A 26,250-nucleotide genomic window follows, 5' to 3' on the forward strand; every position below is an offset into this window, starting at 1 on the left:
AATAAATAATATATATTGATCAAAATTTGAATTAATTTTCTTAGTAAATTTTGTTTTCTTAGTTGTATCTTATGCCTCAATGAACAGATACATGCAAAAATTAAGGTGAAAGGATGTGTGGACTTAAAGCCTATAACTAGTTAATTCCTGGAACAATTTTTCTCCTGGTTTCCACGTCAGCGCTGTTTGATCCGTTAATAACAGAGAAATTTTATGCTTCTCACTAGATCATGCAGCGATGTTATTACTTCAGTGGCGAATTCAAATGCTTTCTTTACTGCATCTCTTAGCGCTGTGTATTACAGTGTCGCTTGATAAAGATCGGCTCGCGCTGCACTAACATTGGTCCAAACTGATAAACGGTCCGTGAAGCACAAAATGATGAGTTTCGTTCTGCTTTCATTACGTTTGCCCATTGATGTTGTGCAACGTTGTGGTGGTTTTTGGTCAGCAGGAAAATGGTCCAACGAATTGTTCGGTTTGTAATGCGTACCGAACCGAAAGCCTCATACCGAATGGTTCAATATGAATACATGTATCGTTACACCCCTACTAGTTAGATGTTGAATCACAACCGCTGCTTAACATCAACAAGTCTAACGTTTGACAGAAAATATAATTATCCTCCTGGACAAAATTACTACCAACTCACATTTCCTTTGTTTTGTTTTTTAAGAGAAAGAAATCACTTAAACTGAGCTGCTGCTGTCTTTTCATCTTAACCTCTGACATGTCGCCACTCGCCAGACTCCTGCTTCCCAAACAGTCTGAGCCGTTGAAGGGGCGCGGGAGACGAGATGCTGTGTTGCGCTTTCAAAATTAAAGCAACATCAAATATTTGTCTCCTCCGCGGTATAATTTTTGGGTGGGACAAATGCGATTGTCTCCAATATTGGAGGGGACATGTCCCCCCCCCCCCCCCCCCCCCCCCCAGTTCCTACGCCTGTGGAGCAGACTCTCAAATGTGTTCTACTACAACAACTCTTCCTCTTCTCAACATGACTACATGTTCCCGGGGGCTGGGTTTATGTGTTTGCATATCACTTACCCTGGAGGAAGCTTGTGTAGTCCCAATCAGTCGTTAATTGTAGTCCTTAAAAAGAGATTTCTGTAAAAGAAAATATCTTCCTTTGCTTTGAACTTTGAGCATTGTAACTTTGCTGATGTTTTTTATGCTCAAACAGCTACATTACACACTTACTAAAGCTTAAAAAAGTGAAATCATAATCAACCATGATCCTTTAAACTTTCTCCACTCTAGCGACGGCTCTGTATGTAATTTCGTTATGCAGGAATATGCGGTCCCTTTAAGAAAAATGACACCGCGCGTAGTGAGCATGCGCAGAAAAATGTAGGGCGACTGGCTGACAAGGCAGCCCATTCAGTTTGAGGCTGTTTTGTTAGAAGAAAGAAAAGGGGTATTCGGTTGCTTCTTACCTGAGCGATCTTTTTATTTGTAAATATATACGAAGCCAAATCAACTGTCTTTATCTTATGTGTATGGTGATTTTGTCAGACGACGTCTCGATTATAAATCATGATTTTAGTGAGGAGCAGCTGCTTGGAAGTGACTGCTGGTTAACATGTATGGGTCTCGTTTCAGTCACTATTTCATATTCTTCCCGTTGTCTGACAACAGAAACAGAAAAATATAGAGATAAAACCCTTTTATTTTAAAGGGCTGACAGTCAGCAGAATACAAATACGACGTAGCGTTAATGGCGTCATCGATATGTTGATTTTGCACATGATGTTATAGCGATCGTGAATGAAGGACAAACGTGGATTATTTTCTTCGGATGCCGTATATTTCCAGTCAGCAGGTGAGATATGTTTCTCGGATTAGAGATTTTAACATTAAATAGCTACAGAGTTTACTTTTTTAAGTCCTAACGAAATGCGTTTTATTTCCTGGTTTATAATTACTTGGAGTGTAATAATATGTTGGCACTTGGCAGAGAGTTTTTTTACAGACTGTTTCAGTCTGTTGTTGACACCAATAAAATGTGCTTAATGTGCCTCTTTACAGAAGATCTCAGACATCACCATAACGAATGAGCTGAAAACAGGGAACTTGAAGAAGCTTTCTCTGGCTCTGCTATTTCTGTCAGACTTTGGTCAACATTTAAATAAAGCCTTGTTTTATATGCATTTAATATCTAACTAAATCCGAATTCTCTATATTTATATCAGAAAACAGACATGTTCAATTAATTTAAATGTAAGTAAAGTAATTTAGTGTCTTCTCTTTGCATTTGGCAGATCTGGTGTCCATCCCACAACAATTCACCAATAAATACTGGGAATATTCCCATCATCCTACAAGAGAAGGACAAACTCCAGGAGTAGCAGCTGAAATCTGTGCGACTGTTAAAAATGGAGTTTATTAAAGAGGAGATTGAAGACATGAGTGATCCAGAAACTTCCAGAATAATTCACGAAGATACCGAGGAACAAATAGGTTGGTGTCCATTCATGATTCTTAATTGTTGACTGATGAGAAACATTAAAACAAATTTATCAGATTTAAGATATAGAAGTGCATCTAAATTATCATGATCTTGCATAGCTGTTGTTATCAAAAAATTTTCACTTGAACTGATCTTAGACCACTTGATTTTTTTATTTTAGACTGGGTGGAAGTGAAGCTAGGACATAAACTGGATGAAGGCGAGGAGGAACATTGTACACAGTACATCTGCTCTCAGTGTGGAAAGAGTTTTTCTCAAACATCAAGTCTCGGTAATCATCTGTGCGTTCACTCTGAAGAAAAACCATTCAACTGTGATCAGTGTGGTAAAAAGTTTAATTCATCATCACATCTAAAAAAACACCTGAAAGTTCATTCAGATGAGAGGCCTTATGTGTGTTCTCTCTGTGAAAAGAGTTTTTCAAGGTTGGATCATTTTAAACAGCACCAGAAAACTCATGATGAAGTGAGAGATCATGTGTGTTGTGAGTGTGGGAAGAGCTTTACTAGAGATGACTATCTTATACGGCACCAAAGAACTCATACCGGAGAAAGACCTTACAAGTGCTCATATTGTGACAAGAGTTTCACTCAGTCTGGACACCTGAAAGTGCATGAGCGACTTCATACTGGAGAAAAGCCGCACCTGTGTACTCTGTGTGGAGAGAGTTTCAAAAATGCAACGGGTCTCAGCAATCATCTGTTCATTCATTCTGGAGAAAAACCATTTAACTGTGTTCAATGTGGGAAAGATTTTCATTCATCATCGAATCTTAAAAAACACCTGAAAGTTCATTTAGATGAGAGGCCTTATGTGTGTTCTGTTTGTGGAAAGAGTTTTTCCAGAATGGAAAATTGCAAACGGCACCAGAAAACACATAATGAAGTAAGAGATCATGTATGTTGTGACTGTGGGAAGAGCTTTACTACATCTGGTGAACTGAAATGCCACCAAAGAACTCATACTGAAGAACCTCTCAAGTGCTCGTATTGTGACAAGAGTTTCACTCAGTCTGGAAACCTGAAATTACATGAGGGAGTTCATACTGGAGAGAAGACGGACCACTGTACTCAGTGTGAGAAGAGAGTTTTAGACATTTACCAAACTTTCTCAAACATATGAAAAAAAAAAAACATTGCAAGCCTGTCAAATAGCCTAGAAGTACAGTGTGAGAAAATGTAGTTTTTGCTTAGTTTTGTGAATTTGGCGAAAATGTTGAAAACTAGAAAGACTTAACAGTTGAAGCTTCACCAGTCAACAACTCTTACAGTGTAAATTAAATCATTTGAGTTTGTTTTCTGTCAGGGTGGATTGTGTGCTAAATAGGTCTTTCTTGAATTAGATTCATGTCATTTTTTCATATTTACTAAGTACTAGATTGTGTTCGGATAGTTCTTGTAATATGAGAAATAAAACAGAAACAACATCTTGTCTTGATTGATCAATAAAATGAACACAGAGAATGAGTTATACAGTTTTTTTTAATCATTCTATCTTAATACTGTGATAAATATGTTTGGGATGTACAGTATCATTGACAACCAAATTATCGGATCCTGTATCATACAAAGCGGCTGCAATTCATTTTTATTCTTCATTATTGACTGCTGAAGAACAATAAAGTACCAAAGCTTCTGTTCACCAGATTTTAAATTAAGGGCTCCATATTTACCCGTTTGCAATAGTTTGATTTGTTAATTTATATGTCAGTCAGAAATTATTAGCCACATTTCTACTGTCAGTCCTGTGCGAGCGAGGACTATTAACAGATATCAATTAAGATTTTATTGTGTTTTCACATAAAATAACATGTTCTTACCCTAAGCCTCCCTTTTACTTGTGGTCACGGGACTGCACAAAACAACTCTTTCAGGCTTTTAGTTTTAAAAAAAAGTGCACATTTGGAAAAAAATCTATACATTTTATGTTTTTCTCACATTTCTTCAGTAAGAATGATAATTTCTATAAGTTTAATCTAAAATAGTGAAATGTATCCCCTGTCTCATTATACTGTTAACTGTTGCTTGTCACACATTGGCAGAAATGCCATAAAATAACAAAAATGCCTCATAATTCAAGATGATGAATTTGATGAATTTTTATTTTATTATTTATTTTATTATTTTATTTTTATTTTATCAAGATATAGAGACCAACAAAAAAAAAAACCTGCAATGAGTATTTACTCTGTTTTTAACTCCCTGCCAGGAAGGAAATAGCTGGCTTTCCGTGTTTTCTCTGTTTTTCTCAGATGTAGTCTTTGACAACAAAAATTAAATTTTCTCAGCTTTTTGCCTTAAAATGTTTTTTTTTCTTATGAACTTTACCCACATTCAAGTGTTGATAAAGAAAGAATGCATGAAGCTGGAATAAAACTGTTATTGTTGTTTTTTAATTCAGATGGTCTGTTCTTTCTTTTGATATATTGCATGTTCAGATATTCATACATCAAAATATTCTAGGGGCCATGACAGTTTTGTGAAAATGGTCAAAATTGCTGACGGCTGGCAATAATTTTTTTAAAAAGCCCTGGTGTGGAAAGAGGTAATATTTATATAATGTAGGATCAATACAAACAAGCATGTGGTTGCCCTGATTATGAGCGTGATCACAAATGTGAAACTGAATGTGAAAACGTGAAACGTTCCGTAAACAAGTTATTTATGGCTAACTTTAATTTTAGACAATAAATGTCTGTCAACAATAAGAGATTTTCTTTTACATTTATGACATTTGATTAAACAACTTCAGGTAACTACCGAAGTCATATGTATCTGGACTTCATTGACATTAGATGTCATTAGACTGACATGTAAAGCAACTAATCACAATTTTTTTTGTGCAATGCCATGTTTAACAGAGCGGCATGTTAAGTGTCTATGCGGTGAAGCCAGGGGTCTCAAGAATCGTCACCAACTTTCTTGATCTTATTACGTATAAGTATTGATCCCCCTTTCAACCCTCATGACGAAGGGCATCTAAGGAACTCCACTCCAATGATTCAAGTCTTACTTCTCAGTCTGTCACAAAATCTAGCCTCTGGGGTGCCTCAGGGCTCAGTGCTTGGACCCCTTTTCTTCTCCATCTACATGCCATTACTAGGATCTGTCATTCAGAAACATGTTTTTTCTTATCACTGTTATGCTGATGACACACAACTCTACCTCTCATTGCAGCCAGTTGATCCAACAGTAGATGCTCGTATCTCCGCCTGCCTGACAGACATTTCTTGCTGGATGAAGGACCACCTTCAACTCAACCTGTGGATTACAAGACGTTTTGCTGTGCCTAGTTGTAGAAAAACACCGTCTTTGCAATCCTAACATGAAGAAAGCGTGGATGAATTTTATTTTAACAAAGTTCCAGTTAATGTCAGTAAGACACTGTTCGCTTCATTTTACTTTGGATTTTTCTTTTAACAAAACACAGTTTGACCAGGCTTTTCAGAGGAACTCACAATATAAGATGGTGTGGTATCGACAACATTGGATCCGACCGCAATGTCGCAACATGCAAGTAACAATGTTCTTACCATGTCTCTATTGCTTTGTTGGATACAGATTGTTTGATATGTACTTTGAGAAAAAGTTTCAAAAAGTTTAACAAAGCCCAGTACAATAAGTTTTAAAAAATGTGATCTCTAAAATACGTATAGACCTGTCACGGTTTGGATTTTGTTTCTTGTACTTGTCATTGTCATGTTTCTGTGTCTTTGTCATGTGATTTCCTGATTGTCATGTGATCCTGCCATGTGTCTTGTCATTTGTTAATCGTCTGATCATTGTTCACATGTGTCCCTTGTCTAGTAATTAGTCTGTGTATTTAAGCCCTCATGTTTACTCTGTATGTTTCTGGTCGTTGTTCTTGTTTTTGTTCCATGCCTTTGTTTTATGTTTGATTATGTTTTGAATTAAAGTTGCGTTTGGGTTCTCAACCAGCTTGCCTCCAGTGGATACGTAACAAGACCATTCATTTTTTATCTTAATTTTAATCCTAATAATATTGACAACATATTTGTGAAGTTGCAGACATAACTGAATGTATGTCCAATTGAAGAAGATTTTAATATAATAGCCTACATAAATGAATACTTCCATAAAGAGATACTTAGACATATATTTTATTTGGAAAGAGAAATGTCCTTTGTATAACTATATAGTATCTACACAAGCCTTTGTGCTTGTGATGATCGTCTCAAGTTAAACTGCATTGTTTCATTTACCTTCTGTGTTTTTTCCCACAACACTTCAGTAACAGGACTTTGAAATAGCAAACTGGGAAAGCAATAAAAGGCACGACTTGCATCGCATCCAGCTAGCCAACTCCATCCAAGCTCCATGATCCTTATTGTTTTCTTCATTTTAACGCCTTGTGATTTTTTTTTTTTTTTTTGGTAAAGATAAAACCAAGTTTACTTTTATATTTGGAAAAGATATTTCGCCTATACTTAAAAGTCGAGAATGGTCCAATCACACGAGGCCAAAATATATGAAAACTATTGATTTACTAAAATCAAACATGCGCCCCGAGGACAATCTGAAACAAGCCAAGCCTAAAGTGGCATGCGTTTAAAATATTTACACACCTACATAGACACCCATTTGTCCGGAGTCCCGCACACAAAAAACTAATTAATACAATTTAGATTTTTTGTAATAGGTGCTAACATGACTACCAGTCGAATAGTATGACTAAATAACGTTATAATTATTTTGCCATATATATTTAATATATAATTTAATATATATTTCAAACTGGAATTGCTGACGACTCATTACGGCAGTTCAAAATCGATTCTTTCTTTTAGTAGACAATATCTTTATTATCACATAACACATCGATTTTTAAAACTTTGCAGACCTTTTACATACACAAACAGCTAAATTAACACATTGCCTGTAAGGTAGGCCTAATATTCGAAAAAGCATAATAGACCTTATTCACATCAGTGCCATCTTATAGCGAGGCTGTGAGGGATAGACATGGATCTCTTCAGTGGGCTGTTATATAATGTGTTTTTGGATCGTTCTGCTGACAAAACACTGTGAACATATCTTTCCAAACGATTTCAGTAGACATGGTAAGTCTATCCCTCACAGCCTCACTTTCATACCGCTGCTTTGTATAAGGTCTAGTTCCCTGTTTTCACCTCATTAATTATGGTGAGGCCATTAGTGTCAACAGGTTGAGACAATCACCAATATGCTATTTTTACGTAGAAAACTGATCCTAGACCAGCAGTTATGAGCAGTTTTTCTCTCTAAAAGCAATCAAAAGCTTCAGCAGGCAGTGGTTTGAGTGAGAACTCTTGTCCAGCCTTACACACACACCTACCATGATTATTTACCTTTGTGTTTTGTTCACATTCTGTTCACTGGCTATTTTATTTATAAATGGATTTTGTTGTTTTCATGAAATTGTTGTTTGACAATAAATCACATTTAACATTGAGGTCACACATATTTCACCAAGATCCGCTCTCTTTAAAGTTTATGGCCTCGCTACTGCTGTATATCTATGCATGTATTCAAAAGAAGACCCTATTTAGGCTTATTGCAATGGAGACAGGATGTAGAAAAACGATACTGTAACTGTTATGGAGTGAAGGTAAACAAAATGTTGAACCCATATTTTATATTTATTATCATTGTATATTATTAATTATTATTATAGTATATTTGCTTCATAACAGTGTGGAGATGTGATTTACGAAATGCGGCCCCTTTAAGAAACAGTACACCGGGCACAATGAGCATGCGCAGAAGAGAGAAGCGCTAGAGTTTTGTTTCATCTCTCTCTTTTTTCTTTTTGTTGTTTCCTTTGACGCTATTATGAATGCAACAGTCGGATACACTGTAAGTGTATGTTATGTTAATGCAATAAAAAAGAGAGAGAAGCGCGAGAGACTTGAAACTTTAACCATTTGAAGCTGAAAGTGATGCTGTTAACGATCGTGAATTAAGAACAAATGTGAAATATATTTTTCCGGATGCCGTATATTTCCAGTCTGCAGGTCAGAGATGTTCTATTATAATGTAAAAAGACTTCATGTTTGCGTTGCCTAAATGTGTACATTGTTCGTATAGTGTAACATATAATTCAATAGCCTAGTCATGAATTTTGATCAGCCTCTATTCAGAGTGTAGATACATAAATATGCATGCTATCTTTTATCTTTGTTAGTTTCATGTTAAATTCATATATTAATTTAAGAATTTATTCTGTCTTGTTTCTCTCTTATAAAATCTGTATTCCATTAAAAATGAACAAGCCATTTTAAATGATGCTAATATAGGCTATAACCATATCAAAATGCTCTATATTTCTAAAAATCAAGCGTAATATGGTATTTTAATTTAAGAAGTGTAATTATTTAAGTATTGGAATATAAACTCAATAACCTTGAATTTGGCAGATCTGGTATCCCTAACATCAATTCACCAAAAAGAAAGCTCCTGTTTAGTCATGTCATGACAACTCTCGGGCCGCTATTTAATATGCGTTCTTGTCTGTACTTGTGTTCTTGTGGACTCGTGAAACGTCATCAGTCGCTACCCAAGTACTGTTCCAATTCAAAGTTCACATCTAGCCAAGCACTGTTCAAATCCCCTGATGTGTTCTTGGTCTGCCCCTTTTACCGAGGATGCATCGAGAGGTGACTTGTGTGGAGTGGACTTGAGACAGCCAGGTATCCCAGAATGCATCTCGCACCACCCAGCAAGCGTCTATAGGGATCTCCCAGTCACGTGACCCCTAGCCGCGTGTCAGGCATTTTGACGGAATACATCCGTCAGCTACTCAGTGGCAATGGATCTATTATTAGGGATGGGCCACCCCTAATAATAGATCCATTGCCGTGGGTTATATATATTATTAGTATATTATTATACTAATAATATAATTACATAAAAACCTTTTGACATTGGGCTACAGTGTGTTAGCTAAATGCATTTACCAGTAACGTTACTGACTCTGAAGCTAACTGAGCAATTCCACGGCTCTCTTCTCTACTCTTTACTACTACTTTAATACTGTTTCTAGCTAATGCTGGTAGTTTTTTTTCACTGCTACAAAAAAAAACATAGAAAAATGTAGTCAACCCATACACCATTAGAACCGTGTAAATTTTATTTCATTGGTTGTTGTGTTAAATCTTACCCAGATACAATAGTGCTATTTTCTGATTGGCTATTGTGTAGCTCGACGAACAACACCAGAGGAGACGTGCTTGATTCCTGCCGGTTCCACAGTGAGAGCGGCGCGGCCAGAGTTTTGGGCGCTGCGGCATATTAAATATATTACAAATAGTTTTTCAGCGTGAGAAATACAATGTGTGGCGGGAGAGCGTTACAAAAGACTGAAATGAGTGACTGTCATGCTCAATGCGTGACACTTGAGAGCCCTGTTATGTTATGCTGAATGGTAGTGTGCACACACACATTGCGGATTTCTATGGCAACAGTGGATTTATAACATTTGATCCCAAACTCCGAGAAATCATTCATTAGCCTTCGAGGGGACAACTTACCTGATCCAAAATGATGAGTGCAAAGCTGTGTTGAGTTGGAAGCCAAACAGTAACACCGCCATCAGCGTTCATAGTTGCTGTGCGAGTAAACCTCACTCCTCTGATCTCAAAATGCTCTCTAGCGACAGATGCTAGTGGCTGCAGTCTTTAGCCTCCTTGTTAGAGCGCCTGACTCTCATGCCGGAGACCCGGGTTCGAGGCCCGCTCGGAGCGGGTCGAGGGGGACCCGGGTGAAGGGGGGTTACACTCGGCTAGTCCATCTGACGTTTGCTGCTGGCTCTATTGTCTCTAGTCTAGTGGTTACATGAGATATAATTTGTCTTGTGTCTATCTAATGGGTGATCTTTGGTCTCGTGAATCTATAATTTATTCCCTGGCAAATAATTTTGGCTGAGGGCAAAGTGAAGTTTTATAACTCAATATATTTAGGCTATTTAACTTTACCGTTGTAGCCTATCAAAGTGCTGACTTTGTACGTGTGACTGAATTGTTTGCTTGTTTTTATTTCTTATTGTATAGCTTCTTATTCTTTTTACTTACACCTTCATAATTACTATTCATTAAAACTGACATTCAACTAAAATGACAGGGTTGTGTTTCTATGTCATATTTCATTTTATTACAATGAACATTATCAGAGTACATGTGCACATATTGCCTGAACCACATATTAATATGTTTATATTTTAAAAATTTAAACGAGGCAGGGTTGTGTTTTATATTATGTTTTGTTATAAATATGCATGCAGCAGTTAAGATAATCAATGTACGTGTTGCCTGAACCACATTTGTGTGGCTATTAATATGTAAAGATTTTTTAAAATGAAGACGAAAAGAGGCAGAGTGGTGTTTTATAACATATATTGTTTTATTGTTGATAAATATATACATAAATATACATAAAAAGATAACCTGAGTAGCCAGAGTGAGCTGAGTGACGCGATCAAGAACGCTGCTGTTCCATTTGCATTCCATGACCAGACTAAGTAAGTAACCACAAGTCCAAAGTTAGCATACTTGGTATTGAAAAAGGCCCTTGGTGTGATTAAAGGTACAATATGTACAAATTTTGTATCAAAATATTCAAACATATACAGTGCTGGTCAGAATTATTTGCCCCCTTGGTAAATATGATCAAAGATGGCGGTAAAAAATAAATCTGAATTGTTGATCCTTTTGATATTTTATAAAAAAAAGTAAAAGTAAAAAGAATTGAAGTAAAAGAATTGAAAGTGGGGGGGAAATCACATTATGAAATAAATGTTTTTTCTCCAAAACACGTTGGGAACAATAATTTGCCCCGTTTTATTGAATTCTTTTTGCAACCTCCTTTTTCCAAGATAACAGCTCTGAGTCTTCTCCTATAATGCCTGATCAGTTTGGAGAACATCTGACGAGATCAGAGACCATTCCTCCATACAGAATCCCTCCAGATCCTTCAGATTTCCAGATCCATGTTGGCGCTTCTTCTCTTCAGTTCAGCCCACTCATTTTCTATAGGGTTCAGGTCTGGGGACTGGAATGGCCATTGCAGATGCTTGGTTTTGTGCTCAGTGACACATTTTTGTTTTGATTTTGATTTTTGGTTTTGGATCACTGTCCTGTTGGAAGATCCAAACATGGATTAGAAACATTATAAGATTTCAAGCAGAGGTTGTAGAATTATGATGCCATGTATCTGAACAAGATGTCAAGGACCTCTGGCAGAAAATTTGGCCCACAGCATTAAAGATACAGCAGAGTATTTCATTTTATACATGGGGTATGGACAGATGAAACAAAACAAAAAAAGAGCTTTTTGGCAGCAAACACTCAATATGGGTTTGGTTCATACAGGGATAAAAAAGTACCCCATGTTAGAGATGCGCGGTTGGCGGTTATAGCCACGGATTCCGCGGATAAACCACGGATCGGGCAGATGACGTGACGAAATTTTTTTTTTAAAATTAAATTCGTGCGGGTGGCGGGCGGTTTCTAGTCTCGCGGCTGTCATCAGCAGCGCCTTGTATCGGCGGATGGCGGGCGGGTGCGGTTTTGAAAATTGGTCAAAAACGTAGGTGCAGACGGATGATGAGTTTTGTGATGCGGTTGCGGATGAAATAATAGCCCATCCGCGCATCTCTATCCCATGTGTAAAATGAAATACTCTGCTGTATCTTTAATGCTGTGGGCAGCACTGACCAGCACTGTATTTCTTTCAATTATGTACTTACGTTATCATAAATGTTTCCAAGAATTTATAAATTTAGAGAAATTCACAATTTTAAATATTGCCTGTCACTTGTCGCCTTTCAATGACGTAATATCCGTGTTATCGCTGGTTTCCACTTGTACTGCCATAGTAACCATGGCGACAGACGTGGACAACCGCGTAATGTTTAGCGGTACGCTGTTTTAATTTCGTTCAAACATTATGGATCATGGCAAGCATACTTTGGGACAAAAGGAAAACTAAAACGAAGAACAATATCAGTGTGGTGTTTTTGAGATGCTGAGAGCTCCACATCAATGACAAATTTCGACATGACAGAGACGCCGCTCTTGCATGTACTTTATTAGACAGGTGAGCAAATGTACATAAAACAAATCAATGTTATATAGCTCAACATGATGAAATGTGCATGAATGAATATGATCAGTATGTTATTCCAATGTTGATCTAGCTTACTGCTAGTCTCATATAGCCAACAAACGAACACATGGAATAACATTATAACTTTCAACACACTCAAATGTAGTTTAGTATGATGGTGTAATGTTAGACCGAGTGAAACAGCGCTGCGCTACCTCACAAGTTTAATTCGTCAAATAAACTGACCTGTGTGAGTAGTAATTCAACACTCGCGGGTAGTTCGGTAGAATGAAATGTCCTCATTCCTTTATATCCGCGGGACTTGTGTGTGGCGCTGATATCTGTTTCTCTTTAGCAACCGTGCCGTGCTTCATACCACAGTCATGTTAAAAACATGAATTTATTCACTCATCAATAAACATTATTAGATCTAACAGCATGACTAGATCTATCCGCATATCACTGCGTCATCAACCTACGCCTTTGTTATTGTAAGAAGTTAGCGATCCCTAGCGGCAAAAAAATTACATATTGTAGCTTAAAATTTCAACCAGCATTTATTGGCACCGGGCCTGAAATATACATAGGCTGGAAATTGGCGGATGATATCGGCTACGCTGCTGCTGAGCAAATACATTATATATACTTTACATTAAAAATAGTTGGTTCAGCTTAGTCAAAAATAACAAACAAAGGAAAGGCTGCTGCAAGAAATGGTACATCTCTCTCAAAGTTGTGGGTCCGTGCTACCCAAGGTTAAGCAAGCGGCCGGGTTAGCTAGAGCCTGATATCCCCCACCCAGCAGATCTGAATGCCAAAATATGTGTAGCCTACTGCTGCTGCTCTGTAGAGCTATAGAGCTAGGTGCGTGTATGACTATTTGTGCCTGGGTCTGCTTTGCCAAGTGGCTTAGCGCTATTGAGTTTACATATAATTTGCATCTGACCTAGTGCTCTAATTTAGAATGGTACTGAGCTGTAGCTCATGCATAAAAAACGTGCCTATACAATATGACTGGTTTTATCTAATACAGTGTATGCTATGCATACCCCCAATTGAGGGCCCATTGATGCATTTTAAAAATTCTGACCCTATATAACATCAAACTGCCAAAATGAGGGAGAAATGCAGAAGAACATTTAAAAGGTCTAATAACATTTTTAATACATTTCAGAGCGCTACAGTGTCTTAACAAACGACACATGTCAGTTTAACACAGAAAGAATAAAGACATAGTTACATTTTGCCCATTCTTCTTTGAAATTTCAGTCTACATCATTGCAGGGCTCCAGACTAACTTTTTTTACTAGGAGCACTGTAGCCCCTGACTGAAATTTTTAGGAGCGCAAGCAGAAAATTTAGGGGCACACCTTAAATCAGCTTTTGCAATTATTCAAATTTCCCCCAAAATAACTGTAATACTTACAAATTCTTTAATAATAGACTTAACATACAGATATTACAATGTGCAGTTTTTATTTTAAGCTCACAGGGCTCCAGACTAACATCTGGGGCCCCACAACACATATCTGGTAGCACTGGGGCTGACTTTAAAGCACAAAGCTTAATTTAGGGTGTAGGCGAAATTAACTTTAATTATTATCATTCATAATGTCTTAATATAAATTAAAAAGCAAAATGAGTGAAAGAAATTATATTAGGGAGTGAAAATATCCAATAAGCATCCTACTGTTTACAATGGTAATTTATTTTAATTTTAAATTAGTGTTTAAATAAGAGTTTTCCTACATCTTAAATTTTTGTTTTGTTTTTAGGACAATCTTTGACGGATGAACAAAAAATGTGTTGGTCATCACATTAAAAATAACATTTATGATATTGTAGTAAACCTTTCTAGTACTTTAAAGAGGTTTAACCAAATTTATGGAGGACAGAGGGTACATCACTACACAGGACTTTAAGGAAAAATATAATTTTATTGACAATCTGATTTAGAAAAATATTACTATCATATAAATACACATTGAAAGAGGTTCTACCAAACATCTACTTGGTACGCTCAGGACAACCCGCGATTCCCAAGTGAACACTCAAAAACGTCACTACACTGCACACCAATGGTTATCCCCAGCCCAGCACAGCACACAAAAAATCGTAATCAAACAGCAATCAGTTTATCAAGTGGAAAATTCATCACGTCCTCGGTCCCCGCATACACGAAGCAATGAGCATACAACCTCTAAAACTCACACTTCTGCATGGCTTTGGGACTCCGGGTGTCGTTCAGCAGTCCGATCCACAGGGGTCCTTTGGTCATCCTTCCCCATAGGTTCTGAAACAGAACAAGCAACATAAGGCTTCATTCGATTGAAATGGACAACACTCTCAGAACCCCCCTCTGATAGCTGAACTCTATACAGCACATCCGACACCCTTTCTAAGATTTTGAATGGCCCCTTAAATCGTCTCTGCAACTTAGGGCACACACCCCGTTTAAAAGCTTTGTTTTGAATCCAAACTAATTCACCAACGACATAGTAATGGAAATTTGCCCGAAAATCAGCATAGTTCTTCTGTCGCTGAGAAGCTTGACTTTGATGCCTTTTTACTGCTTCCACTACTGCAGATAAACTTTCTGCTATTCCAGTCACATATTCATTTAGGGACTGAAATTTCTGCACATTATCTACTCCCAACATATTATCCACAGGAAGGACCATCTATTGCCCGAATAACACCTTATACGGTGTAAACCCGGTGCTTGCCTGCACACTGCTACGATAGGCCATCATCACATATGGCAAAAATCTATCCCAGTTCATCTGGTTTTAATCCACAAACAATGAAAGCATTGATAATAAAGTGCGATTAAAACACTCTATTAGCCCGTCAGACTGAGGACGATACGGAGAAGTACGAGACTTGTTTATCTGCAGCAATCTACACAACTCCTTAAACAAACCAGACTCAAAGTTTCTCCCTTGATCCGAATGCAAACTTCGAGGTACTCCATACCGGCACACCCATTCCTATACCAACACTCTAGCAATGGACTGAGATTCTTGATTAGGGAGGGGGAATGCTTCGGTCCATTTGGAAAAATAGTCACCAATAACTAAAATGTTCTTATTTTTACTTGGAGTCTCTGGTAATGGGCCCAATACATCTACAGCCACACGTTCATATGGGCGGGATACAACAGACATCTGAAGAGGGGCACAAGGGGCCTTTCCATGAGCCTTTCAGGATGCACAATCATGACACTCCCTACACCAATTTTTTACATCCCCAAACCACCCAGGCCAATAAAAACGATCCTTCACCTTAGCCTGTAACTTCTGAATCCCTAAATGCCCCCCAGTTGATGTATCATGCAGCATGGACAACAACCCTGGAACCAGACTTTTAGGTAAAACCACCTGTACTGCAGAAGCCGCATCAGAATTTACTGGAGGCATCCTCACCAATCGCTGGTTTTGAATCTGCAATTGGTCCCAGACTGGCAAATAATCAACAAGAGCAGGGTTCAGCTCATCTTCCCTACGATCATCGACTGACCCATTTTTTAATTGGATAAGCAGCTGAATATTTGGGTCCTCTTGCTGAGCCTTAACCAAATCATCTTCGCTCTCTTGCAGCTCTCTTATAGGTCCCCCCATTCCATCAGCCTCACTCACTACTCGAACTACTGTAACTGGTACCTTAGACTGAAGGAAATTACCACCATCCTCCCTGTTGCATCTACTCACAGATCCAGGGTGCCTCGAGAGAGCATCCGCATTGGCATGCTGCTTCCCTGGTCTATGAATAATCTTATATTGGAAGTTGGCCAGTTGCTCTAACCAGCGAGGCAACTGCCCCTCCAACCCACTGAAGTTATGTAACCAACGCAATGAACTATGATCAGTTCTCAACAAAAATTCCCTCCCAAGCTAGTAATGTTTGAAATGCTTTGTAAAAGCTACTACACTAAGCAGCTCCTTCTTTGTAGTGACATATTTCCGTTCTTGTTTAGTTAGGGCTCTACTAGCATATGCCACCACCCGCTCCAAACCCCCATCCTCTTGAGACAACACAGCCCCAATTCCTACATCACTGCCATCAGTGTCTAAAATAAATGGATTTTTAGGGTCTGGGTAGGCCAAGACGGGAGCACTAATAAGCCTGGATTTTAATTGCTGAAAGGCCTCTTGACACTCTTCCCTCCAACCAAATTTCTTTCCCTTTTCGGTCAGCTGATGTAAAGGGCGAGCAATCTCAGCAAACCCTTTAATAAATCTCCTATAATAGGAGGCTAATCCTAAAAAACTCCTCACCTCCGTCTGGGTTTTAGGTATAGGCCAAGCCACTCTGCGCTTGAATCCTCTCTTCCATTCTCCACAACCCACCGTGACAGAACGTACGAAGCGAACTCAGCGGAGCGAACTCTCTCCTGAGGAGAGAGAGAATGGGATTTCTTTGTTTAAATACCTCACCATGTGTGTTCAAAGGAATTAGGAAGGGAGGGCAGCAGAGTCTTCCTCACGGGTCTCATCAGGAATGAAGTCCTCATCTCTGGATCTGTCGAGCGTGGGGTCTTCATCGATGGTTTTAACCAGCCTCGAGTCTGCAGACATCCGTCAGAAGGGACGGAGAAGGAGAAGGGGGAGACACGTCTCGTCTGCCCAGCCAGAGACTGTTCACGTTCCGTCTGCCCAGTCAGAGACTGTTCACGTTCCGTCTGCCCAGTCAGAGATTGTTCACGTCACGTCTGCCCAGTCAGAGACTGTTCACGTCCCGTCTGCCCAGTCAGAGACCGTTCACGTCCCGTCTGCCCAGCGAGAGACTGTTCACGTTCCGTCTGCCCAGCGAGAGACTGTTCACGTCACGTCTGCCCAGTCAGAGACTGTTCACGTCCCGTCTGCCCAGTCAGAGACTGTTCACGTTCCGTCTGCCCAGTCAGAGACTGTTCACGTTCCGTCTGCCCAGTCAGAGATTGTTCACATCACGTCTGCCCAGCCAGAGACTGTTCACGTCACGTCTGCCCAGCGAGAGACTGTTCACGTCACGTCTGCCCAGCGGGAGACTGTTCACGTCACGTCTGCCCAGCGGGAGACTGTTCACGTCACGTCTGCCCAGTCAGAGACTGTTCACGTCCCGTCTGCCCAGTCAGAGACCGTTCACGTCCCGTCTGCCCAGTCAGAGACCGTTCACGTTCCGTCTGCCCAGCGAGAGACTGTTCACGTTCCGTCTGCCCAGTCAGAGATTGTTCACGTCACGTCTGCCCAGTCAGAGACTGTTCACGTCCCGTCTGCCCAGCGAGAGACTGTTCACGTCACGTCTGCCCAGTCAGAGACTGTTTACGTCCCGTCTGCCCAGTCAGAGACTGTTCACGTTCCGTCTGCCCAGTCAGAGACTGTTCACGTTCCGTCTGCCCAGTCAGAGACTGTTCACGTTCCGTCTGCCCAGTCAGAGATTGTTCACGTTCCGTCTGCCCAACGAGAGACTGTTCACGTCACGTCTGCCCAGTCAGAGACTGTTCACGTCCCGTCTGCCCAGTCAGAGACTGTTCACGTTCCGTCTGCCCAGTCAGAGACTGTTCACGTTCCGTCTGCCCAGTCAGAGATTGTTCACATCACGTCTGCCCAGCCAGAGACTGTTCACGTCACGTCTGCCCAGCGAGAGACTGTTCACGTCACGTCTGCCCAGCGGGAGACTGTTCACGTCACGTCTGCCCAGTCAGAGACTGTTCACGTCCCGTCTGCCCAGTCAGAGACCGTTCACGTCCCGTCTGCCCAGTCAGAGACCGTTCACGTTCCGTCTGCCCAGCGAGAGACTGTTCACGTTCCGTCTGCCCAGTCAGAGATTGTTCACGTCACGTCTGCCCAGTCAGAGACTGTTCACGTCCCGTCTGCCCAGCGAGAGACTGTTCACGTCACGTCTGCCCAGTCAGAGACTGTTTACGTCCCGTCTGCCCAGTCAGAGACTGTTCACGTTCCGTCTGCCCAGTCAGAGACTGTTCACGTTCCGTCTGCCCAGTCAGAGATTGTTCACATCACGTCTGCCCAGCCAGAGACTGTTCACGTCACGTCTGCCCAGCGAGAGACTGTTCACGTCACGTCTGCCCAGCGAGAGACTGTTCACGTCACGTCTGCCCAGTCAGAGACTGCTCACGTCCCGTCTGTCCAGTCTGGAACAGAGCAAGAGATGCCCATTTGCGTGGCCGCCAAGGCTGTACTGGACTATCTGGAGCGTTTGGCTCGGATCCTGGACATGCCGGTGGATGCTGCTCCAGAGCCGAAGGCAGAGCCAGTTTCTGCTGTTTCGGAGCCGGAGGCAGAGCCAGTGCCTGTTTCAGAGCTGGAGGCAGAGCCAGTGCCTGTTCCAGAGCCGGAGGCAGAGCCAGTGCCTGTTCCAGAGCCGGAGGCAGAGCCAATGCCTGTTCCAGAGCCGGAGGCAGAGCCAATGCCTGTTCCAGAGCCGGAGCCAGTGTCTGCTGTACCTGAGCCAGAGCCAGCATCTGTTCCTGAACCACTGTTTGTTTCTGTGTTTGTGTCTGTTCCTGAGGCTGTTCCTGAGCCGGTGTCTGTTCCTGAGCCGGTGTCTGTTCCTGAGCCAGTGTCTGTTCCTGAGCCGGTGTCTGTTCCTGAGCCGGTGTCTGTTCCTGAGCCGGTGTCTGTTCCAGAGCCGGTGTCTGTTACAGAGCCGGAGCCAGTGTCTGTTCCAGAGCCGGACCCAGTGTCTGTTCCAGAGCCGGAGCCAGTGTCTGTTCCAGAGCCGGAGCCAGTGTCTGTTCCTGAGCCGGAGCCAGTGTCTGTTCCTGAGCCGGAGCCAGTGTCTGTTCCTGAGCTTGAGACAGTGTCTGTTCCTGAGCCGGAGCCAGTGTCTGTTCCTGAGCCGGAGCCAGTGTCTGTAACCTGAGCCGGAGCCAGTGTCTGTTCCTGAGCCGGAGCCCGTGTCTGTTCCTGAGCCGGAGCCGCCCGAGTGGTCGCCCGAGTGGTCGTCTTCGCCCTGATCGCCCGAGTGGTCGTCTTCGCCCTGGTCGCCCAAGGGGTCTGCACCGCCCTGGCCGCCCGAGGGGTCTTCATCGCCCTGGCCGCCCGAGGGACTCTGCGTTTCGCCTTGGCCGCCCGATGGACTCTGTGTTTTGCCCTGGTCTGTTCCTCCCGCCCCGCCCTGGTCGATCCCTCCCGCCCCGCCCTGGTCGATCCCTCCAGCCCCGCCCTGGTCGATCCGCCCCGCCCTGGTCGATACCTCCCGTCCTGGTGTTTCCTTCCGGTCCCGCTCTGGTCTTATGGAGCGTCTGGTAGCCGCTCCGTAGGGAGGGGGTAGTGTCACATGTCTGTCCTGTCTTTGTGTGCACATGAGTGTTTTGTTATGTTGGGTCCTGGCTCTTGTCATTGTCTGGTCCCTCCCCCTTGTTATCTGATCATTGGTTTATTTGTCCCACCTGTTATCCTCGTTACCCTCCTTATTTGCCTTCCTATTTAATCTACCTGTGTTTGCTGTCCTGTGCTCGTACGTTGTTTATGGTTTCGGTGTTAGTCGGGTGGAGTTCTGTACCGGTCCTGTTTGGCCTTGTCTGTGTTGGATTTAGTTCGGAAATCATTGGATTCTTTTGTTGGTTTGTTTATTTCATGTTTTCTTTATTAAAATCTCATCGATCACTCTGCGCTTGAATCATCTCTTCCATTCTCCACAACCCACCGTGACACCTCCAATCTCTGAAGATGCTCTTGAAAAGTTCGCCCAAAAACGATAATGTCGTCTAGGTACACTAAACAAGTGGTCCACTGCAGGTTAGCCAAAACAACATCCATTAGACGTTGAAAGGTGCTTGGAGAATTACATAACCCAAAACTTAAAACGTTAAATTCAAATAAACCCTGACGATTAATAAATTCTGTCTTAGGTCTATCCTGAGGGTCCACCTCCACCTGCCAGTAGCCACTTACCAAGTCTAAAGTAGAGAACCAACAGGCATTTGTTAAGCTATCGAGGGCATCGTCAATCCTAGGAAGGGGATATGCATCCTTCCTTGTAACATCATTTAGTTTACGATAATCTACGCAAAAAAGAAGACTACCATCTTTTCTTTTTACCAAAACCACAGGTGCTGCCCACGGACTACATGATGGATGAATAATGCCATTATCTTGCATCTGTTTTATCTGCTCAACAACCTCCTGCTAGAGGTGCAAAGGTACACGCGGAAGGTGTGTACACTTTAACAGGCTGTGCAGAGCCGGTATCTATTTTATGCAAAGCAAGATGAGTTTTCCCCAAATCATCATCCCCCTTACTGGACACAGACGCATTATGATGTAATAACTCCTCAATAGCCTGCATCTGACTAGAATCAAACCCCCGATACTTCAACCCAAAATGTGACACTAAATAATCCACAGTCAAAGACGGGGAGGAAATTGGCTCATGCACTTTGGTGGTCGACACACTATCCCCAACCTCTATATCGGGGTAAGAAATACCAATCTTCATGTTTTGCTTTAAAACACAGTTATCTTCTGACACATTAATAACTCGGACTGGCACAACCCCTTCCTCCACCTTACAAACTACTCGAGCTACCAAAACGTCACGTTGGGAGCATGATGGAAAGAAAGGCTCCAACATACCCTCATAATGTTGTGGAAGAAGTCCTTCTACTTTACCAGGTAGAATAGAATAGAATAGAATAGCTTCAGTACGAGGAGGAATCATAATATCTGCCTGCACTCTAACTACCTTAGGTTGGCCACTACCATCTTCACTAAACAGGGGGAGCTTCTTACCCATTAACCGGCAACATTTTTCACCCAAATCAATAACTGCCCCAAATTTAGAGAGAAAATCTGTACCCAACAGTAATTCTTGGGGGGTAACATCAGCCACCAAAAACTCAGCAATAACAGCCAAGGAATCAAACTGGCATACAGTCTGCCAACGACCCAGGATTGACATTTCTCCACCATTCGCCATGGCTACTCTACCCTGATATCCATCTAAACAGGACCCCCCATTAGTTACATTTAGCCAAAACTGCTTGGGTACGATAGAAACCTGTGCCCCAGTGTTAATCAATAAACGTGTTTCACACCCACCTACTTTACCAGTCAGAAAAACTCCAGTACCGGTTGAAGAAATTGAGGCCAATTTATCCGACACAGACATGGGGGCAGGCATTCGGCCTGTTGTGCCCACCCCCTCTAGTTTCCCTGCAAATAAGGGCAATTTCTACGTAGGTGTCTAGTACAACCGCATTCCCAACAGGCTTCGGCTCGAAAACGATCCTGTGGTTCAGATGTATTTTTCAGAGGAGTGGTACGTGCAGACTTCACCTGTATCTCCTTTACAGTAACTTGTAAAGCCTTAACCTCCTGACGCAATTCCTCCACTATTCCCAGTAAAACTTCAACCTTTTTATCAGATCAATTCTGAGCACTCACCACGTACTTTAGAATCTGAACATTGTGTATGTTCTAAATTCCGAATAAGCTTCAATTCCGATGCTAAATTAATCGCACCTTCAAAAGTGGCAGGTTTCGCACTTCGCAAATGTATACGCATGTCGCCATCTACATGTGCAACAAAATGGCCACGAGGCAGTAAATCTTGCGTAGCACCGTCAGCAGAAGGATAAGCTTTATAAATCAAACGTCTTAATGCATTACCAAACTCACAAGCCGTCTCGTTATGGAGTCGACGTCGGGAAAAAAAGCTCACCCGATTCCAGTCTGCACTCTCACAAGGGTCTAATCACTTACCCATAGCATCTTTTAAAAGAACATAATTATTCTTTGCTTCATAAGGCAGTCCACCATAAATATTTCTGGCTAGGCCAGAAAATAATAAAGACATAAACTTTAACTTGAGCTCATTATCCCACCCATTTACTTGCGCCGCCATCTCAAATTGTTCAGACCAGTCAGACCATTCTCGTCCCACCCCAGTAAATGTTTCAGGCATGAAAAGAGGGCGAGAAACTGGAGTTACATTAGAGTTAGCAGCCTCACCATTTGAAACTAATGAACTTGCTCCTGATTGAGACACAGACATACCCTCTCCCTCCATTTTTTTTCTCTTTTTTTTAAATATTTATTTATTTTCGTCCCACAGCTGCCACCAGTGTAGTAAACCTTTCTAGTACATTAAAGAGGTTTAACCAAATCTCTATTCCGAACTAATCAACGGTCCGTGAAATGAGTAGCGCATTTTCGTTCCGCTTTCATTTTGTTTGCATTCACTGCTCGGCAACGTTGTGGTCGCGCCAGTGCAACCTAAATAAATATTTGCCAGGAAAAATGGTCGCAAAAAATTGTCTTCAATGTATCAGAATAATTCCTTGTGTCATTGCATTCATAATCAGACGTACGACTGTATTAGTGTCCTCATTTGCACATTTTTCGTTTGAAGACAACGTGATTAAATATATGCAAATTCATTGGACTGGTTCCTGCGTAGAGCACTAGAGTATTTTAAACATGTTCATAAAAACTTGAAACGTGCTTGCTCCGGTCTGTATCTGATCTATATGATCCACGTTGTGAGCGTTGTTAAACTTATCAAGGCGTTCAGACAGAAAACGCTCTAATGTGCAGTTCACGTTGTTTGAATTCTCCGCTGCAATGCAATCTCATGCGCAATACAGTGCAGTGATTGGGTTAAAATAGTTCATTTTAATGAATAAATGCAGAGAGTCGCTCAGAACCATCTGACGTAGAATCGTGCCTGGAGCAAGTCACACGCTACGACGGCACGCTTCTACCTCACATTCCATGACGTTGCTTCGACTTTGATTTTCAACCCGGAAGAATGAAATTGCGTGTCGTGTGCCGTCGATTTGTCGGCTGACAGTGCGAGCAACCCACAGCGGGTTGTCAAAAGCACGAACAGTTGTTTGGCGCTCTAGATGTGCGGTCGAGACTCGAGTGCCTCAAATGAAGTGGAGTCCCCTTGCTTATTCCCCGATCTTCCTCTTCTGGTGGCCACCAGAAAAGGGCTACTTTGACCTAATAAGCCTGGGTGACCTGAGGATCGCTTTGAAGGCTTCCCTGCCGAATAACCAATCTCCGTGGGTCCCCCACTCTTCTAGCACACCGTAAACATGCTGAGACTGCGTTCGTGGGTGGTTCATGTTCTCTCATGATCTTTCTCGTAAGGGCTTGAGCGCTCATCGTGCCATATGCCGTCGAGTCACTGTTTCACATGCTTGGCTGCTTCCGGATGTGATTGGTCAGATTGATCAGATGTTGATCGCTGCATCAGAGAGAGGGCTGTTACGCTCTGGAAATGAAGATGATGCTTAGCTTCTAACTGTAATTTTGTGTGTTATCATGCTGAATCACGTTCAGACTTGACAGCGATGCTTTCCCGGGGTGCTCTGGGGGGCGCAGCTCAGCGTGTAAATCACCCTGTCCCTGCACCGGATGTGCATGGAAAAACTGGCTGTATGGGAGCATGTTGGCACCAATTTAGAACTCCAAAAGTGCTGAAATCTACAGAAAAAGTTTTTTCCTCTCTCACTACCCTCAATGGTGGGGCGGCAGAGCTACCGGCAGCCCGCCTCTACCCTGCATGCGATGGCCCCCCTACAAGTCTACGGAAGGCTAAAGCACTCATAATGTACGAGGGTAGCTCTGAGCTGTGGTTGAGCTGCGCATGATGACTGACTGTGATTAACTCTTCGGGGTCGCCGATCACGCCGGCGTGATCAAGTTACATGACCAGTTTAAGACGTCGAAGCATAAAAACAAAGTCACGTTGAGCGCTGCCGTCCACTTCTGTCGAAAGTGCTGGCTTGAAATTCTATTTTACTTTTTGTTTTGTGTTGATAGACCAAGTAAAAACGGAGATATGATCATTTAAACTTTATATAAAAAAATATTGACGCGTTCATAAAAGAACGCAAGATGGGATGCGACAGGCGTTGCATTTATTCTAATAACTTCAGCGGTTTTTGTGATAAAACAAAACGGAGAAAAATGTGTGAATCTACTGACTCTGCTCTTCAGGCTGCACGTTTTAGGTTTTAGCACGTTTTCACGTTTTAGCACGTATTTCAACTGAGCAAAGAAGCGAAATTGAAAGGCAGAGGATTTACGGAGTAGACAAAGAAAGACATATATATACGTTACATATATAGAGAGAGATATTATTGCTAGTTTTTGGAAGTTTGAGTAGATTTTGAGAGTAGTTTAGGAGTAGTGTAGATAGTTTAGGTAGTTTAGGAGTAGTTTAGGTAGTTTAGGAGTAGATTTAGATAAACTGTTTTGAGGAGTGGCACAGATTTGTTGTAAATAGTTGTATGTATAGTTTGATTTTGTGTTCATTTTACCTTTTGTATGGTATATTTGCACTATTGAGGAACCCCTCTTACTCAAGGAATGAAAGCCCTGTAATGTAGCTATCTGTGTAATTGTACATGAAGTGTTTTGTAGAGTTTATAAGCAAAAAAGAAAAGAAAAAACACCTACTGCCACACCTGCTTTTTGCTGTATATAGTTTGATTTTATCTCAATTTTACATGTTTCATATTTGCACTATTTGGGAAACCTCATACTCTGGGAATGCAAAGCCTTAAATATAGCTCTCTGTATAATTGTGTGCACAAAATTTTTTAAAAAGTGGCAAAGCTAAAAAGAAAGAAAAAAGCCTACGGCTACACCCGCTTTTTTTTGTAAATCATATTTTTTTTGTATATAGCTTAATTATATCTGAATTGTACCTGCATATGTTGACATTTACAACTTGTGTTTACATTTTAAACCCTTTTAAATGCTTCATTGGGCATGTTCGTGTTTTTTGAAGTAGAAAAGCTATAAGTTTTCTATTCGGATTTTGTGTTTTTTGTGTGAATTTTGGTTCCAGTATGTTGATACAGTACATCAAAGTGAAAAAATAATTGTCTGGTCATATAGGTGATGTTGTGCTGAAAAAAAATATACCAAACATTGGTAAAATAAAAAAATAAAAAAAGTACTCAAAAACGGCCAAAATAGCCCAAGACTCCAAAGGGTTAAGGTCACAGCTCAGGCCCTCACCCAGATGATGTCCACCCTGGTGGTCCAGAAGTGCCCCCTGGCTAAACCTTGTAGAGGTGGGAGATGTTGTCAAAGTGCGCTTTCTCGATTTTTCCATCTCATGAGGTGGCCTTTTTGGCGACACTGTTGAGGACTGTGCCCATCGGTTCTCCACAGTTCAGAAGCAGGTTGAGGCAATTATGAGCTTACCCCGATGTGCTACCAGAGTCACTCGCGGACTGCCTCTCAGTCTGTTCGTCGCCAAAAACAAAACTCCACCCCAGGCAGCTCTACTGTGACGTCAACCCTTCCAAAGGAAGATGGCGCCACCCGTCTCAGCCGGCATTAAATCCTCCAAGCGGTTGGAGAAACACCACTCCTGAGATGGGCGACCCAGAGTTGGAAGCAGCTGCTCTTCCCCCGGAGGAGGGTCCGGTGGAGAATCTTTTGTTGAATCAAATTTCTGTTCAACCACTGGCGTCTCAGCCAGCGTTACCCAAATTCTCAGTAAAGGAGCAGCTTCCTCTATCTCTGGGTCCCAAGAGGGCACGAATGGCAATGTTTGATGCTATGCTTTGCCACTCTCACCCCCCTCTTCTATCGCCAGCGGGCAGCAGTGTGTCGGTTTGAGGACACAACCAAGCCTTCTCACGCACCCTCTGCAACCAGGTAAGTGTTGCACCGCACACTCAGACCCCAATTCGGGCCGCATCAGTGCCT

The 26,250-nt window shown here is 41.7% G+C and overlaps 1 protein-coding gene and 1 pseudogene across 2 annotated transcripts in view; both read left to right on the forward strand.

Annotated features, from left to right (window-relative positions):
* The window catches only part of LOC143716526 (uncharacterized), an 89,893-nt pseudogene that overhangs the window by 41,697 nt on the left and 21,946 nt on the right, over positions 1-26,250 (forward strand). Inside the window, exons 2-3 of the transcript XR_013196004.1 lie at positions 2,263-2,461; positions 2,632-3,590. The product of XR_013196004.1 is annotated as an uncharacterized LOC143716526 (transcript). The remainder of the gene's footprint in view (positions 1-2,262; positions 2,462-2,631; positions 3,591-26,250) is intronic.
* LOC143715425 (uncharacterized) overlaps positions 8,347-26,250 on the forward strand; it is a 68,269-nt gene continuing 50,365 nt past the window's right edge. The window contains exon 1 of the mRNA XM_077207207.1: positions 8,347-8,484. The gene's annotated coding sequence lies outside the window, so the exon portion shown is untranslated. The remainder of the gene's footprint in view (positions 8,485-26,250) is intronic.

This window comes from Siphateles boraxobius, unplaced genomic scaffold, assembly GCF_051911475.1.
Source record: "Siphateles boraxobius isolate OS27281-9 unplaced genomic scaffold, OSU_SipBor_1 6, whole genome shotgun sequence".
Classification (NCBI taxonomy): domain Eukaryota; kingdom Metazoa; phylum Chordata; class Actinopteri; order Cypriniformes; family Leuciscidae; genus Siphateles; species Siphateles boraxobius.